General features: G+C 36.6%; 1 pseudogene; it reads right to left on the reverse strand.

Annotated features, from left to right (window-relative positions):
• Window positions 1-459: 459 nt before the first annotated feature.
• On the reverse strand, window positions 460-17,267 carry LOC115762972 (annotated as a pseudogene).
• Window positions 17,268-18,530: the final 1,263 nt, after the last annotated feature.

Below are 18,530 nucleotides of genomic sequence, written 5' to 3' on the forward strand. Positions count from 1 at the left end.
ATTTTTGTGTGATTTTGCATTTAGAGCGACTGTTTAGAGTGTGTTAGTACATTCTGCTTATTTCCTGCTCACAGAACTTTAAAGAGGGAAAAGTTATGCAAGTCATCTTTGTAAGACGGGCCCGTGCTGCACAATTCTATTTTTGAACTTATGAAGTAAGAATAAGAATCTAATCGGATACATCTTTCAATTCACAGCAATTCTCGAAAAAAATAAATTAAGAGAATTGGAGTGAAAAATATATTTAGCTAGAAAAATGTTATGCAATAATAGTGGATTCCAATTTTTTATTATTTGATATTAGCAAGAATCACATGTATGCATGTTGGAAAGTTGGGCCGTCACGTAAAAACTGGGGACGCGACCATATTAGTTGGTACTCGACATATCTCGCTTTGGGACAAAAAGTTGAGAGTTATTCTAGAAAACTTAATAAACGTAATATGGCAATACAAAACTTTTTTTTAAATCTCCAATTTTGGTTCTCGAATATGCGCTTAAAGTTTTTTAGATGAAGAGACAAGGAGTGACAATTTCTATGCGAATAGTCAGTTGTTGCATACCTTGAGGGGTCTTCTCATGGGCACACTTGCCCATAGAAGGGGCCCTGCCGTGTGGTTATCTCATGCACTATGATCCCAAATGAATAAACATCGCCCTTCTGTGTGCCTTCGGGCGCACGTTGATTTTCAAGCCGTAACAGTTCAGGCGCAGTCCATAGGCGCTCTGCGGTGGAAATGGTTACACATATGATTGTATGTATATATTGGACGCCAGCTGTGGGCCAGGCCACTTACTTTTCCAGTAGGCATGGCTATTGCAGTTTTCAATATCGCTCTCGACATCGTGATGGGTGCGCCGCAGGCTATGCAGCCCAAAGTCGGTGATCTTGAGCACAAAACGTGAGTCTACCACGCAATTGGAGGACTTGAGATTGCCGTGGGAACGTATATCGGAGCTGTGTAGAAACTGCATGCCCCGCACAATATCGTGCATTAGCGACAGTTTTGAACATCCAGTCCAGCTGAAATTGCTCGTTCTCCAGTATATGCAGCGAACCTTTGGGACAGTATTCGGTAAGCAAAAAACTGCGACGCTGATCCAGGCAGGCGCCGTAGAACTTGACCAGGTGATCATGCTGTAAATCCTTCATGCGCTTCAATTCCAGCATTAGACTGCGCGATAGTATACCCTGAACATTTTCCAGCTCGATGGGTTTGATGGCCACCTTGCTTTTCCTGTACATGCCCACAGGTATGAAGATCTGACGGTCGCCATTTATAGCCCATGTCCTCCGACATGAGCGTCAGCTGGGAGCTCTGCTTGACCAACGAGTGAAAGGAACCGCGCATGCCATGATCTGCAGCATCCCGAAACATAACATCCTCCAATGAAACCTTCCAGCTCATCGAATTTCTCGGCTCGGCAAATATAATGTCGATAGCCGAAGAAGAAGCATACGGCCATAACGATTACCATTATGCCAAGAATGATCGAAAGAATGGCATAGCCAGGCAGAGCTAGGAAAGATGACAGAATTGGGAAAAAGTAACGAAAATTTGTAGTTTTATTATTATTATTTTTTTATAAATATATATATTTTTTTAAGATAACAAATGTTGCCAGTTGATGTGTTGTAGGTGTGCATAAAGAAAGTTTTTCTGTATTCAAACCCGCATCCTTCTGTTAGTAACGGATACTGGTTCGAATTTGAGAAAGTCACTTTTTTTGTTAAAGGCCGAAAGCCTCACTGTTGTTTTACGTTAGATACATTTTTTGGGCTTACAAGCCTGATATATAAAAAGTCAACTGCACAACTAAGGTATTTAAGATCAAATATTATTACTTACAATTGTCCGGGCATAGCGAGCCATCGTAACCACAGATGGGGCGATCGGGTGGCGCCTGTTCACGACCACCAGCCCATGTATTTTCCTTTTCTGATGCAAAACTAGACGATTGTGCAGGAATGTGCGACAATCTCAATCTGCCAGTGCTGGGATTCATGTCCAGCAAGAATATGCCGAGATGCGATCTCCATTCGAGTCGATGGTCACGTTCCCAGTAATGCCCGTAAAGCTGCGATTCCACATGCGTCGCACCATATCGGTGCCGTTGATGGGTCCTTGTGAGCATGCTGGGATCCTCACGATGCTATCGTTGAGAGCGTTCGCGTAGAGGAGCACGCATCAAAGAAGGAGGTTACGAATGCCGAAATTGGTTCATTCTCGCTGAACGTGTAATTGTATTTTGCCGAGGCGATGTCTTTGATCTGTAAATGGAGTACACAGCACATCAATCACAGCCAGCAGTAGTTCCACTTATCTGCGTGTTCTAGCCTGACTATCTGCGCAATTCTGTTGCCTTAATTGCTTTGGCCCCCGTGAAATTGAATTACAACTACGGCCGACAACAAATCGCAATGGCAAAGGCAACGCCAACTACTACATTGGCGAGCATTTGCCAGAATCCGTCGCACATTTCCAAGTTGTGCGTCGCGAGTCCATCAGCTTGTCGTCCAAGAGCCCCAAGGCAGCTTAGCCAGAATGGGCGAAGAATTTTTGCCAAGGCCCTCCTACCCCACCATAGCCGTTGGCATTGGAACAGGGAAATGCAACTGAAACCTTTATCAGAAATATTCTCATGCCGCATAAATCAAGGGCATGGCCAAACGCCAAGTCGCAGTCATGATCCTAATCTTTCAATTTTTTGCAATGTCCCACAACTTTAATGCACGCTTGATATTTAATGTGTTAAATGTGCCTATGCAGTTTCATGACGATAGACGAACATGATTATATCGAAGCTTGTGTTTATACGCATCAGGAATATATATGCTTATAAGGCTTCTTTAATGCGTTACACATTTCGTGACAAATATGAAATACCCACAACTAGGGTATGACACGACCAAAGCACATTACGGAAACACGTGTTATTGTGGCCTGCTGAGTTGGTTAAGGTGCCGCTCAGAAGTTAGCCAACAAATGCTTTCAGAGGCTACACTTGGCTTCTTCTTTCCACACTCTGAAGTCAGAAATTGTTTTAAGAGGGTATATAAATGAAGATGTTTCTATATATTGTTATTTTTTTTACTGACCTCTTTAAGCCCATCTGACTAATCGATCTTTCGAGCTAGTTTGAGCTGGTAGTTCCCTAAAGATTAAGGGGCTGGTTTTGTACATGAATCTCTATGGAAATCATATTACGTGTTAGGGAACAGTTTAGCTAGTTAAATGTAGGAGACTTCTAAGTCGAGTGAATGAAATATTCTCGCTTGTTTGTTGGCGTTGTTGCCCTTGTAATTTCCTTGTACACCTACAGAAATATGTTTACAAATCCACAAACTGCTAAAATATACGTACGTAGTTTGCTAGTAGGAAACTGCAAAGTGTGCTGGCGCTGAGCACGTGCACTGGCATAGAGTATGCATGAAGCTCAAATCAAAAAAAATCGCCAAGAAAATAATAAAAATATAAACAAGGAGGAAGAATAGTCTCGGCACGCCGAAGATTAAACACTCTTTCAGACTTATGGATTAGAAGTGTTGTGATGCAAACGTTTTTTTCCCGAGTGTCCCTTTAGGGTTTATATGAGATTGTTTGATATGTTACGCGCGTGCAGACACGCTCATAATTATGAGAAAACGGAAAAGTTATCCAAAAAGTATTCGACTGATTCTTTTTATAGCGCTATATAATATAGTAGTAACACTTTAATAACAATTATTTTTTAAGCATGTTTGAAGTCAAGTGAGTTTATCTCAAGAAGGTAGAAAATTATAGACCCACTGCAAGGGTACAAGGATTTAAAGTAATTTGCCGAAAAGAAGAATGTAAAAGACTCCATACGCTGGCAATTCAGTTCCAAAGCCAATGCAAAGCCCCCATTCTGCCGCGAAACTCACCTCATTAGATACCTTTGTGTAGGCGTCGTCATTTGGCTGCTTCGGCGTGACAGTTAACATGGCTGTGTAGGCCTTTTTGGCGCGTTCATTGTTGAATTCGGTGTCGTTCTTATCATACCAGGGCAGCGACGTCATATATGGCACTCTGGAATAAGGAAACGGGCAAACAAGTTTTAGATGCATCAGATGAAGATACTTGCGCTTGTGTGTATGCCAGTGTTTGTGTGTGAATATGTGCTAATGTACCTAATTCGAGAGTCTTATCAGTTTGGTATTACAATGTGCCCCGCAGTTCGCACTGTCGCCTTATCAATGACTTTGCGTTTAGTCTTAGCTCCTGTCTGATATGCGTCATAAATTATTTATTTATAGAAATCTAAATTGCAAAACGAAAACGATTTCTATCTCTGTCAGTGTCTGTGTAATTGCACCTCCCCACATACAGTGTCAATAAACGATATATAGATGCTGCGGTCGAACCCATTGAAAGTACTTAAAAAAAAAGGGTATGCTGTTTTTTGGTAATATATGCAAGGGGCAGGCATGTATGTATGTCTGTCCTTCTATCTGTCTGTATGCCTGTATGTCTGTATGGGCAACTATTATAAAGCCTAGAGTTTCGAAATTCCTAAAACATAGTGTCAAGTTTTATGTACACAACAAGTTTAACTTTTTTCCTTTTCCTCGATATCTCCCTCAATTTCTATAATATCCGATGTTAATAAAGTTATTTTTTAATCTGAGTAGGGCCTTGGTAAATTTTTCCCGTGCTTGTTTCAAAAAGTTAGTTTCGTGTATGTGTTGGTCCGTGCCGTTAAAACCTGGTCCGAACCCACCTCTAATTTTAGGGTATTTGCCAATCGTGCACTACCGAATTTTGGTGTTTGATACAGAGTGTAAGTGCATGTACTTGTTATCAGTTAGAGTTTGTTTGTGTTACCAACCCAGTGTCAGCTGTTTTGCGCCAAGTCAGCGAGTGACACTTCTAGCAAATCGATTATGGATGGTAAACAGATTACTTTGCCCCGGCGGAACGGCGTGTGAAAGATTTATATTAGATAATAAAGGAGATCGAATTTATCGTATTCCAAGGCTGTTACTAGTTAACATTGTTAGAGCAGTGACTGACAAACTTTGGGTTGAGCAAATATTCAATTTTTCTATTTAAAGAGGCGGGAGTGCTTGTAGGCGCAATATTTTTGGCTCGATCCGTAAAGGCAAATGGCCAAATAAATTAATAACTGCGTGATTTTAATTTTTATATATTTAGGGTTTCAATTCTCTAGTTTCAATTGAGCAAACTAATATACCCTTTCACTATTCGTATAGAGTATAGTATTAAAGTAGAATGTTTAAATGGCTGAGTATTATATTGTATTAGGTAACTCCTAGGTTTTGAATGAATTCCTGACCCTTAAATGCAAAGCAACAATTTATCGGCTGTGGGCAACCACCAATTTAATAGAGTGTAAGGCAGCGCGTGCATAATGGAATTTATATCAGGAAATGCATTAGTTAATGCAATGGTGCACAGATCGATTTCTTATTCATTCGCACACTGATTACAAGTTCACAGAGGTTATGCGATTAGCCTGCCTTTTCAAATAGTTAACGCAAATAATAACCGAGTATTCGCTAATGTATTATTTGATTATTCGCTCACGTATTGAAAGAGAATCGGTCCCAACCATCTGCCCCTTTTGCTTCACCCATTTACTGCCGCGTAGTATGTGTTTGTAGACATATATAGTTATTCATTTTTTATTGTGCACCCCACCTCGAACAAATAGGTATAAAGTATAGTACGTGTTTTTAATGGTGTAGGAGTAACAGCCAGATGAATGTAGCTAGCCTGACCCTAAATTGTCATTGATTAAAAAAGGAATTAAAAAAGAAGTGTTCGTAATCAGAGCAGCTGCTTTATTTCTTGACATTATTTAGTCATCTGAAGCGTAAATATTTATTTAAAAGATTCCCATATTTGAGTGTCCATTTCTATGGCTCCCATCATTTCTAATCATTTTTAATCGATTATTCTGCACAGAAATTGTTGAGTGTCTTAATAAAAGACAAAAGAAAGATATATTCAAATCCTTTATAAATTTATTTGGCTTTTGGCAAGCATTTTCAAAAGAGTAATGATTGAAATGATCTCAATCGCTATAGGGTCTGATCAGCGAGTCGATCTAACTAGTTAGTCTCTATATTTGTCTGGCAGGTTCTATTATCTGTGAGTTTCTATTATCTATAAACTAATAAAATAGGTTTGAGTCCTATTGGAGAAGGCATTTTGCATTTGGCTGGAGCTGAGGTCAGAAGAAGCATCCACACTGTTTAAAGTAGCAATTTAATTGAAAGGGTATTTTGTAGTCCAGAAACTTTACAATAATGCTTTACTAGTTTCATCAAATGGCAATCCGCAAAGATAGCCTTGCAAAGAGTGGTTCACTTATATCAAATACAAAGAAGAGCTCATATGTGGGAGAGAGGAAGCAATGACTCAGCACTTTTAAGGTATCATAGTAGTTCGACAGCACCTATGTATCTGGAAGCGTGGCGTGGGAGGAGGGAGCGGATGGCTTTGGCTAAGCATATGTGTTGACGCATTTTATTTATTTTTATACAGGTCTTCATTGTTTGCTATCAGAGTTAATAATGGTCAAGTCAGACATGTGTCGAAAATCGGAATTTCCTCGTTTTATAAATAGACATTAATTGCTGACTGGTCACAGCGTCTTGGAAGCGCTCAAAGCTATTTTTGTTGGTCATTTTCAAAATTCATAATAACCTTGGCTAATGTGTATTATGCGCACTTTGCAAAGAATATTCAAAGTGCGCGTGTTTGGCGAAGTGAAAGGCCACAAACTGTAGCTATAAATGATCAGCTTGTGTGATTGTTGACGTTATTATAATAATAATTATTATTGCTGTTTTTGCTGCCCCACTTGGGCAGTCATATATATATTTATTTCATGCTCGTACTTGTACTTACCGCGAAAATAATTCAATATTGATGAATACGTATTCGCCGCTATCGATCATATTCAGCTCCTCGGCTGTCAGCATAATTTGACGTATGGACTGCGGATCGGCGCACATAATAACAACTGCAAGATGAAAAAAAAATATAAAAAATAAAGAAAACAAATATTAAAAAAAAACAAAAATGGGTACAACTGTTGCAAATTTCAGTTAAGAGTTTCAATAAGCCATCGCTTGTCATTAAGAATGTATTTATTTAATTGATATTTGTACGTTTTTATACCCTGAACCCATTAAAAATGGGTATAAGGGTATATTGTATTTGTGCGTAAGCACAACAGGCAGAAGGAAGCATCTCCGACCCCATAAAGTATATATATTCTTGTCAGCATCAATAGCCGAGTCGATCTAGCCATGTCCGTCTGTCTGTCCGTCCGTCCGTCCGTCCGTCCGTCCGTCCGTATGTATGAACGCAAGGATCTCAGAACCTATAAGAGCTAGAGACTTGAAACTTTAGACTATAGATGTAGATGATCCTAGTTCCCGCGCAGATCGAGTTTTTTTTCCGATAATCGATAATTTACTCCGTTTCCAAGCAATCGATAAAAATCGATATCGATATCCTGTTTTTTGGGCAATTTGGGTAAATAATAAGAGCTAGAGTCACTAAAATTGACATATAGCTTCTAAAATAGAATATATATATGCATTTGATGTTGGAAGAAGAGGGTTCAGGGTATCGCCTAGTCGGGAGCTCCCGACTAGAACCTCTTACTTGTTTTTTAATGTAATAAGGTAATTATTTTAATTTGTATATATTTTTAACATAGGTTTTTTTTTTATTTTCCCTTTTTTTCAGTTGCTTCGACGTCAGTAGCTAATTTTTATTTAGTTTGAGTAAGTATATAATAAATTATTTGCTTTGAAATTGAGTCTTGCTTAAAAGCAGCACTTTGTTCATTGTCTTGTCATAAATGTGATGAAAACTGGTTCACACGGACCTCTATAAGTTGTCCTATAATTAAGAGATTTTTCGAAACGCGTGAGGCTTTGCTCAAAGAAATTTTTATCTTAGAAATTAGCAACAACAGCTTTCACTTATATATATAGATAATTGTTTCTCATTTCGTATATTAAATTTTTGGTGAGTTTTCTAATCACAATATTTTTTGTTTAGCAACAAAAGCAATTTCTCAACAAAATAAGATGTAAATCTATTTGAAAATAGTGACAGGGCTTGCCAATAGGCATTCAACTTGAAATTAATATCAATTTTCAGACAAGCGAATAATACATTTATTTGCAACCCACATATATTTATGAATATTTTGTAATTGATTTAATTAAAGCTGAATGCCACAGAGAATGCCATCAATGCCTTACAATATGGCACTAATGCACACATGCCACAAATTGCAAACAAACAATTTTTTAAATATTTACATTTGAAATTTACGCATGTTTATTCTTTAACTTAACAGCTAGTTTAGCTTGTTAACGCCATTTAGCAGAAAATAACAAATTAGTTAATTAATTGTGTTCAGTTATCTGATCATTTGCGGGCACAAATATTGCATCAGTCTGTTTATGCTAATATTTAATTGATAATTAAATAATAACAAACAATCTTGTTTGACAATTTGTAGTACACGCAATTAGCTACACCCCATAAAATTGCATTTTCCTCCTACTGTCTGAGGATTACTTTAATTATTTAAGAGCCAGTCAATTTGGCAACAGCCAGACGAAAAGCTCAGAACAGTAAATGATACACATTTGCACGTTTTTTCTATACCCTAGAATCAACAGAAAAGTTTTGAAAGGCTATTTAAACGTATTTCTAAATATATGTAAATTTGTAACTGATAAGACTTATTTATATTTAGTTATCGATGTATTATCATCTCTAAACATCAATTTTATTTATAATTACTATGAAATAAACTATTTACAAAAATCAACATTATAGAGATATAGATAGAATGTGTTTATTTGTAAATAGCAAAAAAAAAGTTAAAGTTAACTAAACAACATATTATTTATGTTTTATTTATCAGTTATAATGCAAAAAAAATTAAAAAAACTATAAAAAGTAGTTTTTTTATTAACAGAAGCCATTTTCTGAAGTCAACATTTTCAAGATATGTAAAAAATAATAAATTCGTGGTATTATATAGTTATAAATATTTCATTTCTATATATTAAATGGACTCAGAAAATTTTAGAACTCTGTACGGGGTATTTGCATTGCATTTCTTTCCACTTATCAATGTCAAGTGCAAAGCAAGGCTTGGACTTGATTTAATTATTCAAAGATGCCAAAAAGTAATTTCGGATGCAATGTACTAGAATATGATTCCAAGTATAAACTGATTATTGTTGTTGCTGATGTAAATTAAATGTCCGACCTTGCACGGTACTGAGTCATGGAGATATACATACTATATGTATATGATTTTTGCTCGTGTGTATAAATATTATAATTGTGAAGCTGCAAGCCCAAAATAATTCTGATCGCCGGCTTGTCATAAATTATATCGGATATATATTAATAAAAAATCATTAATAAAAATAACAAATTAGGCAATTAAAATGTCAATAAGTGTTTATGTCTATCCTTTACAATTTATTTGAAATGAGCGGCTTTTATTGTACGAATATTAAATTAATTATCACTTCATCAATAAAAATCAACGTTTATTATACTATATACATGTATATATATATATGCTCTGTACCTATTTAATTTCGACTCGGCCGCATTATAAAGAAAAAGTTCGAAACGCAGGTCAGATATACAGAAGTATTATCTGAGCCTTAAGCAAATGGTATAAAGAAATGAATAACATATATATTATCCGGTTCCTTATAATATTGTTAACACAAATTCTTTATAGCTCATATCATTTGATTAAAATACTTTCAATAACAAGTACTGAGGCAATTGACAAGTCAATGGAGTCTCCCAGACACTTGTATGATTTCTGATATTGTTTTGAAGTTTATGAATAATTTAAACGCAAAAGTCAAATAATTATCAATGTAGATTATTGGGGGCATGTACAAATTTATCAGCCGCATGCCCTTGAACTAATGTGACATTTTTGGCTACTTTCAAAGCTCGAATCTATTCTTTGTCGGTTTCTTAATGAGCTGAAATCTCCAATTCGAGTTAAGAACAAATTGGTATTTTTTTTTTATATTTTGGTATTGTCCACAGAGCCATAATTATAAAGCCATAATTATGTTTTAATGTGCGCATTATTTCTGTTGGCATTGACTTAACGATATTTGCAGATGTGCCATCAGCATACTAATAAAGAGTATTTAAAATGTGTGACACACATTAGGTCTAGGCAGAGGGTATTCATGTTTAGCCTTATATTTGCTTAATTTAAGCTTTTGTATTAATTCAATATACACATAAAGGGACAAGCACGTATTGACACAGCTGCCTATATTTATAGACGTAAATGGTTCAAAATACACAATACGTTTTGTTTGGGGCCTACGCCCGGCTCCACAACCAATAATACCCATAGAGTATGTTGGAGTGCCACCAACCAGTTATTGTTATTTCGAGATCAATTTTCAAATATATTTGTGTACTCTGAACCATCTTTGCCCATACTCAATTGGAATGGTTATAATGTTTTTCTGCAAATGTATAAAACAGATATTAGGAAACTTCCTCATTAAGTATTTTTTTGGAGACCTTCTCCCATTCTCAGGAGGATGTTAGAACGCTTGCAAAAGGATCTAGTTGCATAGGTCCTCCTAACTAAGCTTGGTCTACATAATTTGCATGGGAAAACTTACAGCTAGCACCTGCAACATAATTTAACCAAGTTCTGAAGGTATACAACCCACCAAGGTCACTTACTTCTTGTCCGCATGGCCACATTCCGGAGCAGTCGTATGATATATGCCTTGGTCCAATGCGCAGTATCGAAGCCGAGTTGATAAACCGACTCCTTCTCGATGGTGGCATGTATTGCCGCCAGGCACAGGAAACACACCGAGTTGCCTTTTATTTTAGCATTCTCGTTCTGATAGATTAGGGCCGTGCGTGTCCAGTTGTAGGTGCTTAAAATGGCACGAACCATGTTGCCCAGATTATTGACCTGGGCGCCTTTTAGCCTGGTCAAAGTTGAGTAGCTCTCCGTCTTTTTACTGAACTCTCCGGCATTGCCTCCGGTCGTCAGTAACGGAATCTGCCAGACATCGGCATACCGCGAGATTGGCGCCAGCACGTACTCGCAAGGCAGACCAAAGATTGCGTTCATCTCCGGCCACTGTGTATAAATCTCAAAGAAGCCCAACGGTCCATATGTAGAGGAACAAAATGTGTCACGTGAGATCAGTGTAATATCAATTTGAACGCCACCAACGAAACCCAAGCGTTGCACATGCGCAATGCCCAACTCCAGCACGGGCAGCACCTTGGGCATGATGCAGTCGTTCTTGTTGTCCGACTCCACTGACGGCAGCAGTGCCACAAACACCAACTGGCGCCGCACCACACGTCCGCCATGATGATGATGATGATGACTGCCCTGGCTGTCAGTGCTGGGAAACTGCTGCACCAGCTGCGTTCGCTGGGACTTGTGTGCATTCCTCGTGTCGGGCACTTTAAAGCTGTGCACGTCCGTTATGGTCCTGATGCTGGCCACGCTCGCAACGCTGTCCACATCGTAGAACCAGGCATACGCCGACGCCGGTCCGGCTCTCTGACTGGGAACCAGTAGCAGGAGCAGCAACAGCAGCAGCTTCAGAAATTGTTGTCGTTCTTGCGGCTGTCGCACAATGTTGCTGGACATTCTGCGACAGCTCGTCTTAGTTGAGGCTTTCTTCGATGCGTTCGATTATCGTTGCTGCCAGTTATTTGTTTAACAATTCGTTTTATTTAATTTTTTTAAGTGAACATCGTCGTGGTATTTTTTTCGTACTCGAGCATTTGGCAAGCGTTACATTAAAGGCAATCTCATTATTTTTGACGATTTATTTAAAACTGCATTTTCGTTTCGGTTTTTAGAAATTTTTATAAATCTCAGCGACTGCCTGCAACAACAATTGAGCAATTAACGCACAATTCTTTATTATTTATTATTTTTTGTGTAATTGTGTTTAATTGATATTTTATTCAGCGCTTACGGCTTCACGTGTGCGCACTTAAATTTGATCTTTGTTTGCACATTATTTTTGTGGTTTATTAATAATATTATTTTCACGTATTATTGCACTCTTAATTATAAAAACTTTTGACTGAATAATTTATTGACGCTGGCCGTATGTAATTCAGAATTTTTCAGAAGTTTTATTGTAACTGTACTCATTTTTTATTCCGTTATTTATAGGTTTAAGCAAATGTAAAGAGAATATAACAACAATTGCTTAAGAAAGTTGTTACAAGAAAAAAACATTAAAATTTATTCGAACATACATTCTTAAAAAGTCTCTAGTGAGCTGCACACTCATCTACTTTATGCATTTTCAAAGGTTGAAAATAATATATTTTGTATTCTATTTTTAACAATTATTTTGAGATCGATTGTTGAATACCCCGAAGATTTATAGTTAAATTGCAACTTTTTTTAATTAAATGAAAAATAAATAAAAAGTTTAAATTTGAGCAATAAATTGATTGCCAATAGCAATTTTAGCCGAGACGAAATCCGTTTAGAAAGAAAAGCACAAAGAACTTGTTCTGTTTTGCATTTTTGCTGAACTTTTTATTTAAAAATACAGACATGAAATTTACGAGTTGTGAAATAAAAAACACAAAAGGGCTAAAAATAAACCAGCTACGGCGTTTACAATTCTATTGACCTTCACTTTTATTTTTGTTGTTTTTTGTTTAATAATACACGTTGGAGAATATTTGTATTAAATACTGGCACGTATTTAACTGCCTTACAAATTTAATAAGCGCGTGGATGATAAATATAAAAGTGTACCCACGTCAAAAAAGTATAGATCTTTGGAGAGTGCCCTGTCATAGTCAGAGAATCGTGGATTCCAATCGAATCAATAGATTTCATTTTTTTTTTTTTGATGGCAAACCCTCATTTCGGATGCGGATGATAATCTACAGCTAAGTCATAATGAGCTGCTGCTAAAAATAGCCACAACACAAAAATGACCTCAAGCCATGCCAACTGGCCACAAGAAACAATAGTATTAACAGAATAAATATACGAAAGAAAAAAATTGCAACAAAAGATTGGCACAGCGATTCGAAATGATGCCCTAAGCCCTAAGAGTTTGTAAGTATTATTTTGTATTTATTTTTTTTTGTGCCAACTCTAAAAGTAAAGAAAACCACGTTTGAAGCAGTTTATTTTGCTTTCGGCACAATTGTTGCCCAGCTCTTTCATTTGCTAGTATTTGCGACCTCAACACTGACTGAACTGTGTGTAGGCCCTGAAGCAAGATTTATAATTAAGCTCAAATTTATTTAACGACAGGGCTTCTGTTTTGAAGTCGTAATTGTAAAATAATTTGATTAACACCTAAAGTTGAATTTGAAGACTGCTACGAATTGCTCTCATTGATTTTGGGTTTCATTTGCATTTCTGGCTATTTCAAATCTTTCCAAATAACTAATATTCTCTGTAAATATTAAAGACGTGTGTGAAGCGTATATCTATGGAAAAAATCTATTCATTGGAATTGTGTAAAAATAAATTATATATAACGGGCTGGAGAATATATAGTTTAGTCCTCCTAATTACTTTGTAAGTGTAACTTGAAAGGACTAAGATACAAATTTTTGTATGTAGGTTTTCGTGTAGTGTACACAAATTAGGAATATTTGCATTTTTTGCTACAGCCCGCCATTTCCCATCAAAATTTAAATTGAAAACTCACTTTTAGATTAGACAGAGCCCGACGCTTTGGTATAAAGAAATACGGGTCTGCACATATATATCTTTTATAAATACACAGAGTTTGCTTTATCCATTACTCATTGTCAATTGCTGACCAGCTACCAATTGAAAGCCCACATATTTTTATTTTTAGAAAGAGCCGGAGACCATAATATGGGTCAAATCACTTCGTTCCCAAACTTTGGTCGCATGCAGGAAAAATACACGTAAAATATCTTGTTGCCAACTTTTTTTTTTGCATGTCTTTTACTTTTGTACATTCGTTTTCGAATGTTCAATTTCCTATGGTCGTGGGTTTTATAATTTTTGTATTTATTTATTTGGTTTTTTATTTTTTCTTTTGGAACAAAGCAGATCTTAAGAGCTTACACGTGCCGTAGATTAACAGATCGGTCGCCGGGCAGCCGCAGAGCGGGCGGAAAGCTGCCCGTGGTCAGCGGTCATTAGTGTTGGCTTGTTTGTGTGCCGTTAGAGCTGCGGACAGTTATTGACAGGTGAGCTGCGTTTTAATTGTTGTTCGCGCAATGATTATGAATTATGAGCTTATAGTATAAGATTCTCACCCAGCGATCCATCATGACTCAAATGTGCAGACGAACCCACCTATTCAAATGCATATATGTTTATTTTTGTCTATTTGTTTCGTCTTTGCCTGCCAAATGCCAAATTCACACACTTAACAATTCGTTTACTTGATTTCGACCAGCCCCTAAATTAGTTCTCCAAATCGGAAACTTACGTGAAATACGCACAGCAAATGGACTCTGTCGAATCTCTTGGTAAGCTCGAATTATGAATATTTTTAAATTTTTGTTTGTCTGTGCGTTTTTAAGTAATTTGAGCGGCATTCTATGGCTATTCGGGTTCTTTTTTTGAGCATTCCCCAGCCTGTTCGACTGTTTTTATTTGTTGGTTAATATTTTTGTTTTGGTTGTTTCTGCCGTTAGCCGTTTGTGTTATATATGAGCTGCATTTGTTTTGATATAATTTTTGCTGTCTTGCAAATACGAACGGAACAATTAAAATAACAAAAGTTCGATGAAACTGACACATAAAAAAACTATAATAAATGTGCTATTATTGTAGCTAATTGTAGCTATTAAACATTTTTTGTCGTCTAGCGTAACGTATTAATTGAAATTATAAGTGCACCCAGGTCAAAAAGCGCGCCAAGTTCAGCTACAAAGCTGCTCAAATTCCTAACACGCATCGTTGCATTGAAAACTTTTGGTGGGTTTGAACAAGCGACCCCCGTTTTGTTGGCCCGACGATTCAACATAACAGCCTCGCAGGCTCATGATGTTCGCAAAGAGAAGAAATGAATGCTTGGTTGCGGATATGAACCCCAATCACTTAAATCACTTTCGCCCGAAGAGGAAGTATCAGTAGAAATTCGAGCATTCTAGCTCTCTTTTATAAACAATGTCTGTAGTTCAATGACCACATTATTTACGCAATTGTCGCTATTATCTGAGAGCATATCAAGTTTATAAGAATGGGTTGCTGCACAAGTATTTATAAATAAATTGATTTTCTGAGCTTAATACAAAATCAATTCGACTGCCTCAATAAAATCGCTGGCGTTTAATTACCGAAGCTCTATTTCCTTTATTTATTTATGGGTTGGACGTCTAAGTCAATCCATTCAACTCGTCTTGTTCCAATTTTTTTGTAATGCAAACAAAATCGGCAAAGAGCAAGAAAAATAAATATGTGGTTTTGGGACAATCTTCAAGAAAATAGACATGGTATATATTATGAATTTGGGAACCCATTTCCACGGAAGAAATAATAATAATATAATAAACATATTTCATATCTTCGTGAAAATTATCTAGGGCATGTTTAATGTTTAAAATAAATTTGTTATTTCTTTCTCAGGGAATTTAACAAAAAAAATGTATTCCCTTGAACTTTGTAAATGCATTTAATTTAAGCAATAATAAAAGAGAAACTATAAAATATACGTTGAAACTGTTATTAAGATAATTTTGGTGAGAATTCTTTCAATTAAAATATATCTCAAAAAACAAAGTTTACTTGAAATATGCTTAAAAATTGTTAAGATAGATTTATTTAATATTTAATGATAATATCGTAGCATGTACTTTTTCTGCGTTACATTAGCCGAGTTTCACGAAATAATCAAGTTGAATTGCCGTCCGAGCAATACATCAGAGCAAATAGTGTTCGCAACAACAACTAAGTATATACCCTATACAAGCATTTAGCTGAGCATGACAAAACATATATATGATCGATAAATTTCAAGTACGACGCGTCTGAGAGACAAAGCGGCGTCGCTTTTGTGATTTGGGCCAGAATTGATAGTTTGTAGCTAACACAACTGCTGCGACTGTGCGATGAAAAGCACCAACAATTAATTATAAATCAATTAGTTTGCAATATACGCACATATAAAGAAACTAGAAGCACACGAAACGAAATTCCAATGAAAAGTACATTTTTGCTAGCAAACTAGTTTTGAGGCAGCGAAAAATTAGTTTTAGCATTTGTTTGGCTAATCGAGCGTGATTTTAATTTTCTTTTCGGTTGCACAAAATGAATGTGGACGTAATAGAATCTACTAAAGCATAGAGTTTGATTGCATTAGGCTCAATGAAAAGTGAAAAGTTTTGAAAATGACATTCAATGCATTCTTTTATTTATACTGAATAATTAATTGAATGGCCTTTAGCCATAAACGAACCCGAATTCCCCTTAAACGAATGAATATAAACAAAAGAAACACAATGTAGAAAGCATTTCATAATAGTTCCATAAATGTCGAGCTTTGTTTAATTCGTTATTTAAACTACGGCCACAAGTAAATGGCCCCAAAAGGGCGCCAAATTTCTTGTATACACTTGAATATTCGGCAGAGATTTTAAACAGAACAGAAAAGATGCATTATTAGGCGATAATATTGCCCAATCAATCGATCAATGAGTAACTGGAGTACACATTTCCAATCAATTCCATGGAATTATCATTCATGAACGTTTGTCAAAGGTTGCAATCGTTGAGTGCTAATTGCTTCCAAATCAGAGTGCGTTAGTCTTTGATTTCTTAGAATTGTGCAGCTTCAGATAAAAATAACAACATCTATATTATATCTGCGAGAAGATAAAAATACGTGTGTACTTGTTCATATAGATTAATGTCAAGTACGTTCGCACAGATAAGGAATCGAACGCGAACGCACTTCACATTTTCTTTCTCATTTTATTTCAATTTCACTTTTTAGTCGCCGCAATTTGCTGGCTATTTATAAAGTCCACTTCACAAAGTCTCTGTAACGGACCTCGTTTTCTATTTGTATTATATTTATCTTTACTTTGCTCTAAGCATCCAAATTTTAAGGTTATTTTATTTTATTTTTATTTTTTTTTGTATGTTAAGTTACATTCACCGCGACGGTTTCCGTATCCCAATTGAATGCGTTTTGAAATTATTCTATTTATTTTCAAAGTGTAAAAAAACGCGCGTTTTGTTTTCCGTTGCGTTGAGTCTTGAGTCGAAAACCGAACTAAACGCACGAACCCTCTCCCAGACCCGGTCAGACGCATCGACGCGTCGCCAACGTCGACGTCGACGCCGACGGCGATGCCGCCAACGAGGCGACGCAGCTGGACGCCGAGGAGAATGCGAACGAAATCGTATGTAAAAACGTAAACGATACCGTATACGTAACGCAACTGCAGCAGCGGCGGCGACAGCAGCAGTAACGCGAACGTCAAAAGCGCGGCTCACACGATCCGTTTTGAATGGAAAGCAAGCCGCATAATGCAAAGCGTAACAAAATGAACGCTTTAAACAAAATCGCGCACACAAACAACAACTGTCATTCTCTAGCGAGTTCACATACACTCAGGTACTTTGATTCACAGTATTGGTGTTTAGAATTCTCAACAAGTTAAAGCATCGAAACAGTGGCAAGAGTGGACTTGATTGCAAAGTGTGCTAATGATTTTTTTGAAATAAGTAGTAGGTAATCAGATAACCTGCATTTTGCTATACTTGTTCATTGTTTGGTGTTGTTTGTTGGTTATAATATACAAAAAACAAAAATAAAATAAAAACACAATAGCCTTGAGCCGGCCAGCTTACAATTTATTAGCTTATTCTTTAATTTAACCTATTAGAACCTAATATTTGTGAATTAACTATAATAATTGTATGTATATAAACATGTTTTCCATATATAAAATTTCTGATTTTTTATTATTGAAAACAAATTTAAATAAAAATGCCAAAGCATGACCTTTGATTAATTTATATACATTAATAGACTATCCTCAGACTTTTTCAAATATGACATTATTATCACTGCCAAAACGACAAAGTCAATGCTACCCCTTCAAATATTTCAAGCGAGCACAACAAAAGGAAATCATTCAAGTTGAACTTGGAACATAATTTATTCTTAACAGCAGTTTTTGTTGTCGTTGCACTTGATACCTTATCTGCACATTGTGGAGTTTCAATTTGGATACGTGCGTGATGCAGTTCATTTGCTTAGATTACTCAAAGCACACACAGATACACACAAGCACTCATGCACATATCATACATTCTCAGCATGCCACGCCGAAACAGTTGTAACTGAGTGCGGGCTTCAGAGGGTACTGGTGTGTGTATGAGTGTAGGGCAGGATTTAATTCTGTGCTTTTCCTTTTTATACCCCAGTAGAAGGTATTATAATTTTGTCACGAGATGTGTAGCGCATATATGAAGGTGGATCTGCTCTC

The sequence above is a fragment of the Drosophila novamexicana genome, unplaced genomic scaffold, assembly GCF_003285875.2.
Source record: "Drosophila novamexicana strain 15010-1031.04,08,12 unplaced genomic scaffold, DnovRS2.1 tig00000681-arrow-arrow-pilon, whole genome shotgun sequence".
NCBI classification, from domain to species: Eukaryota; Metazoa; Arthropoda; class Insecta; order Diptera; family Drosophilidae; genus Drosophila; species Drosophila novamexicana.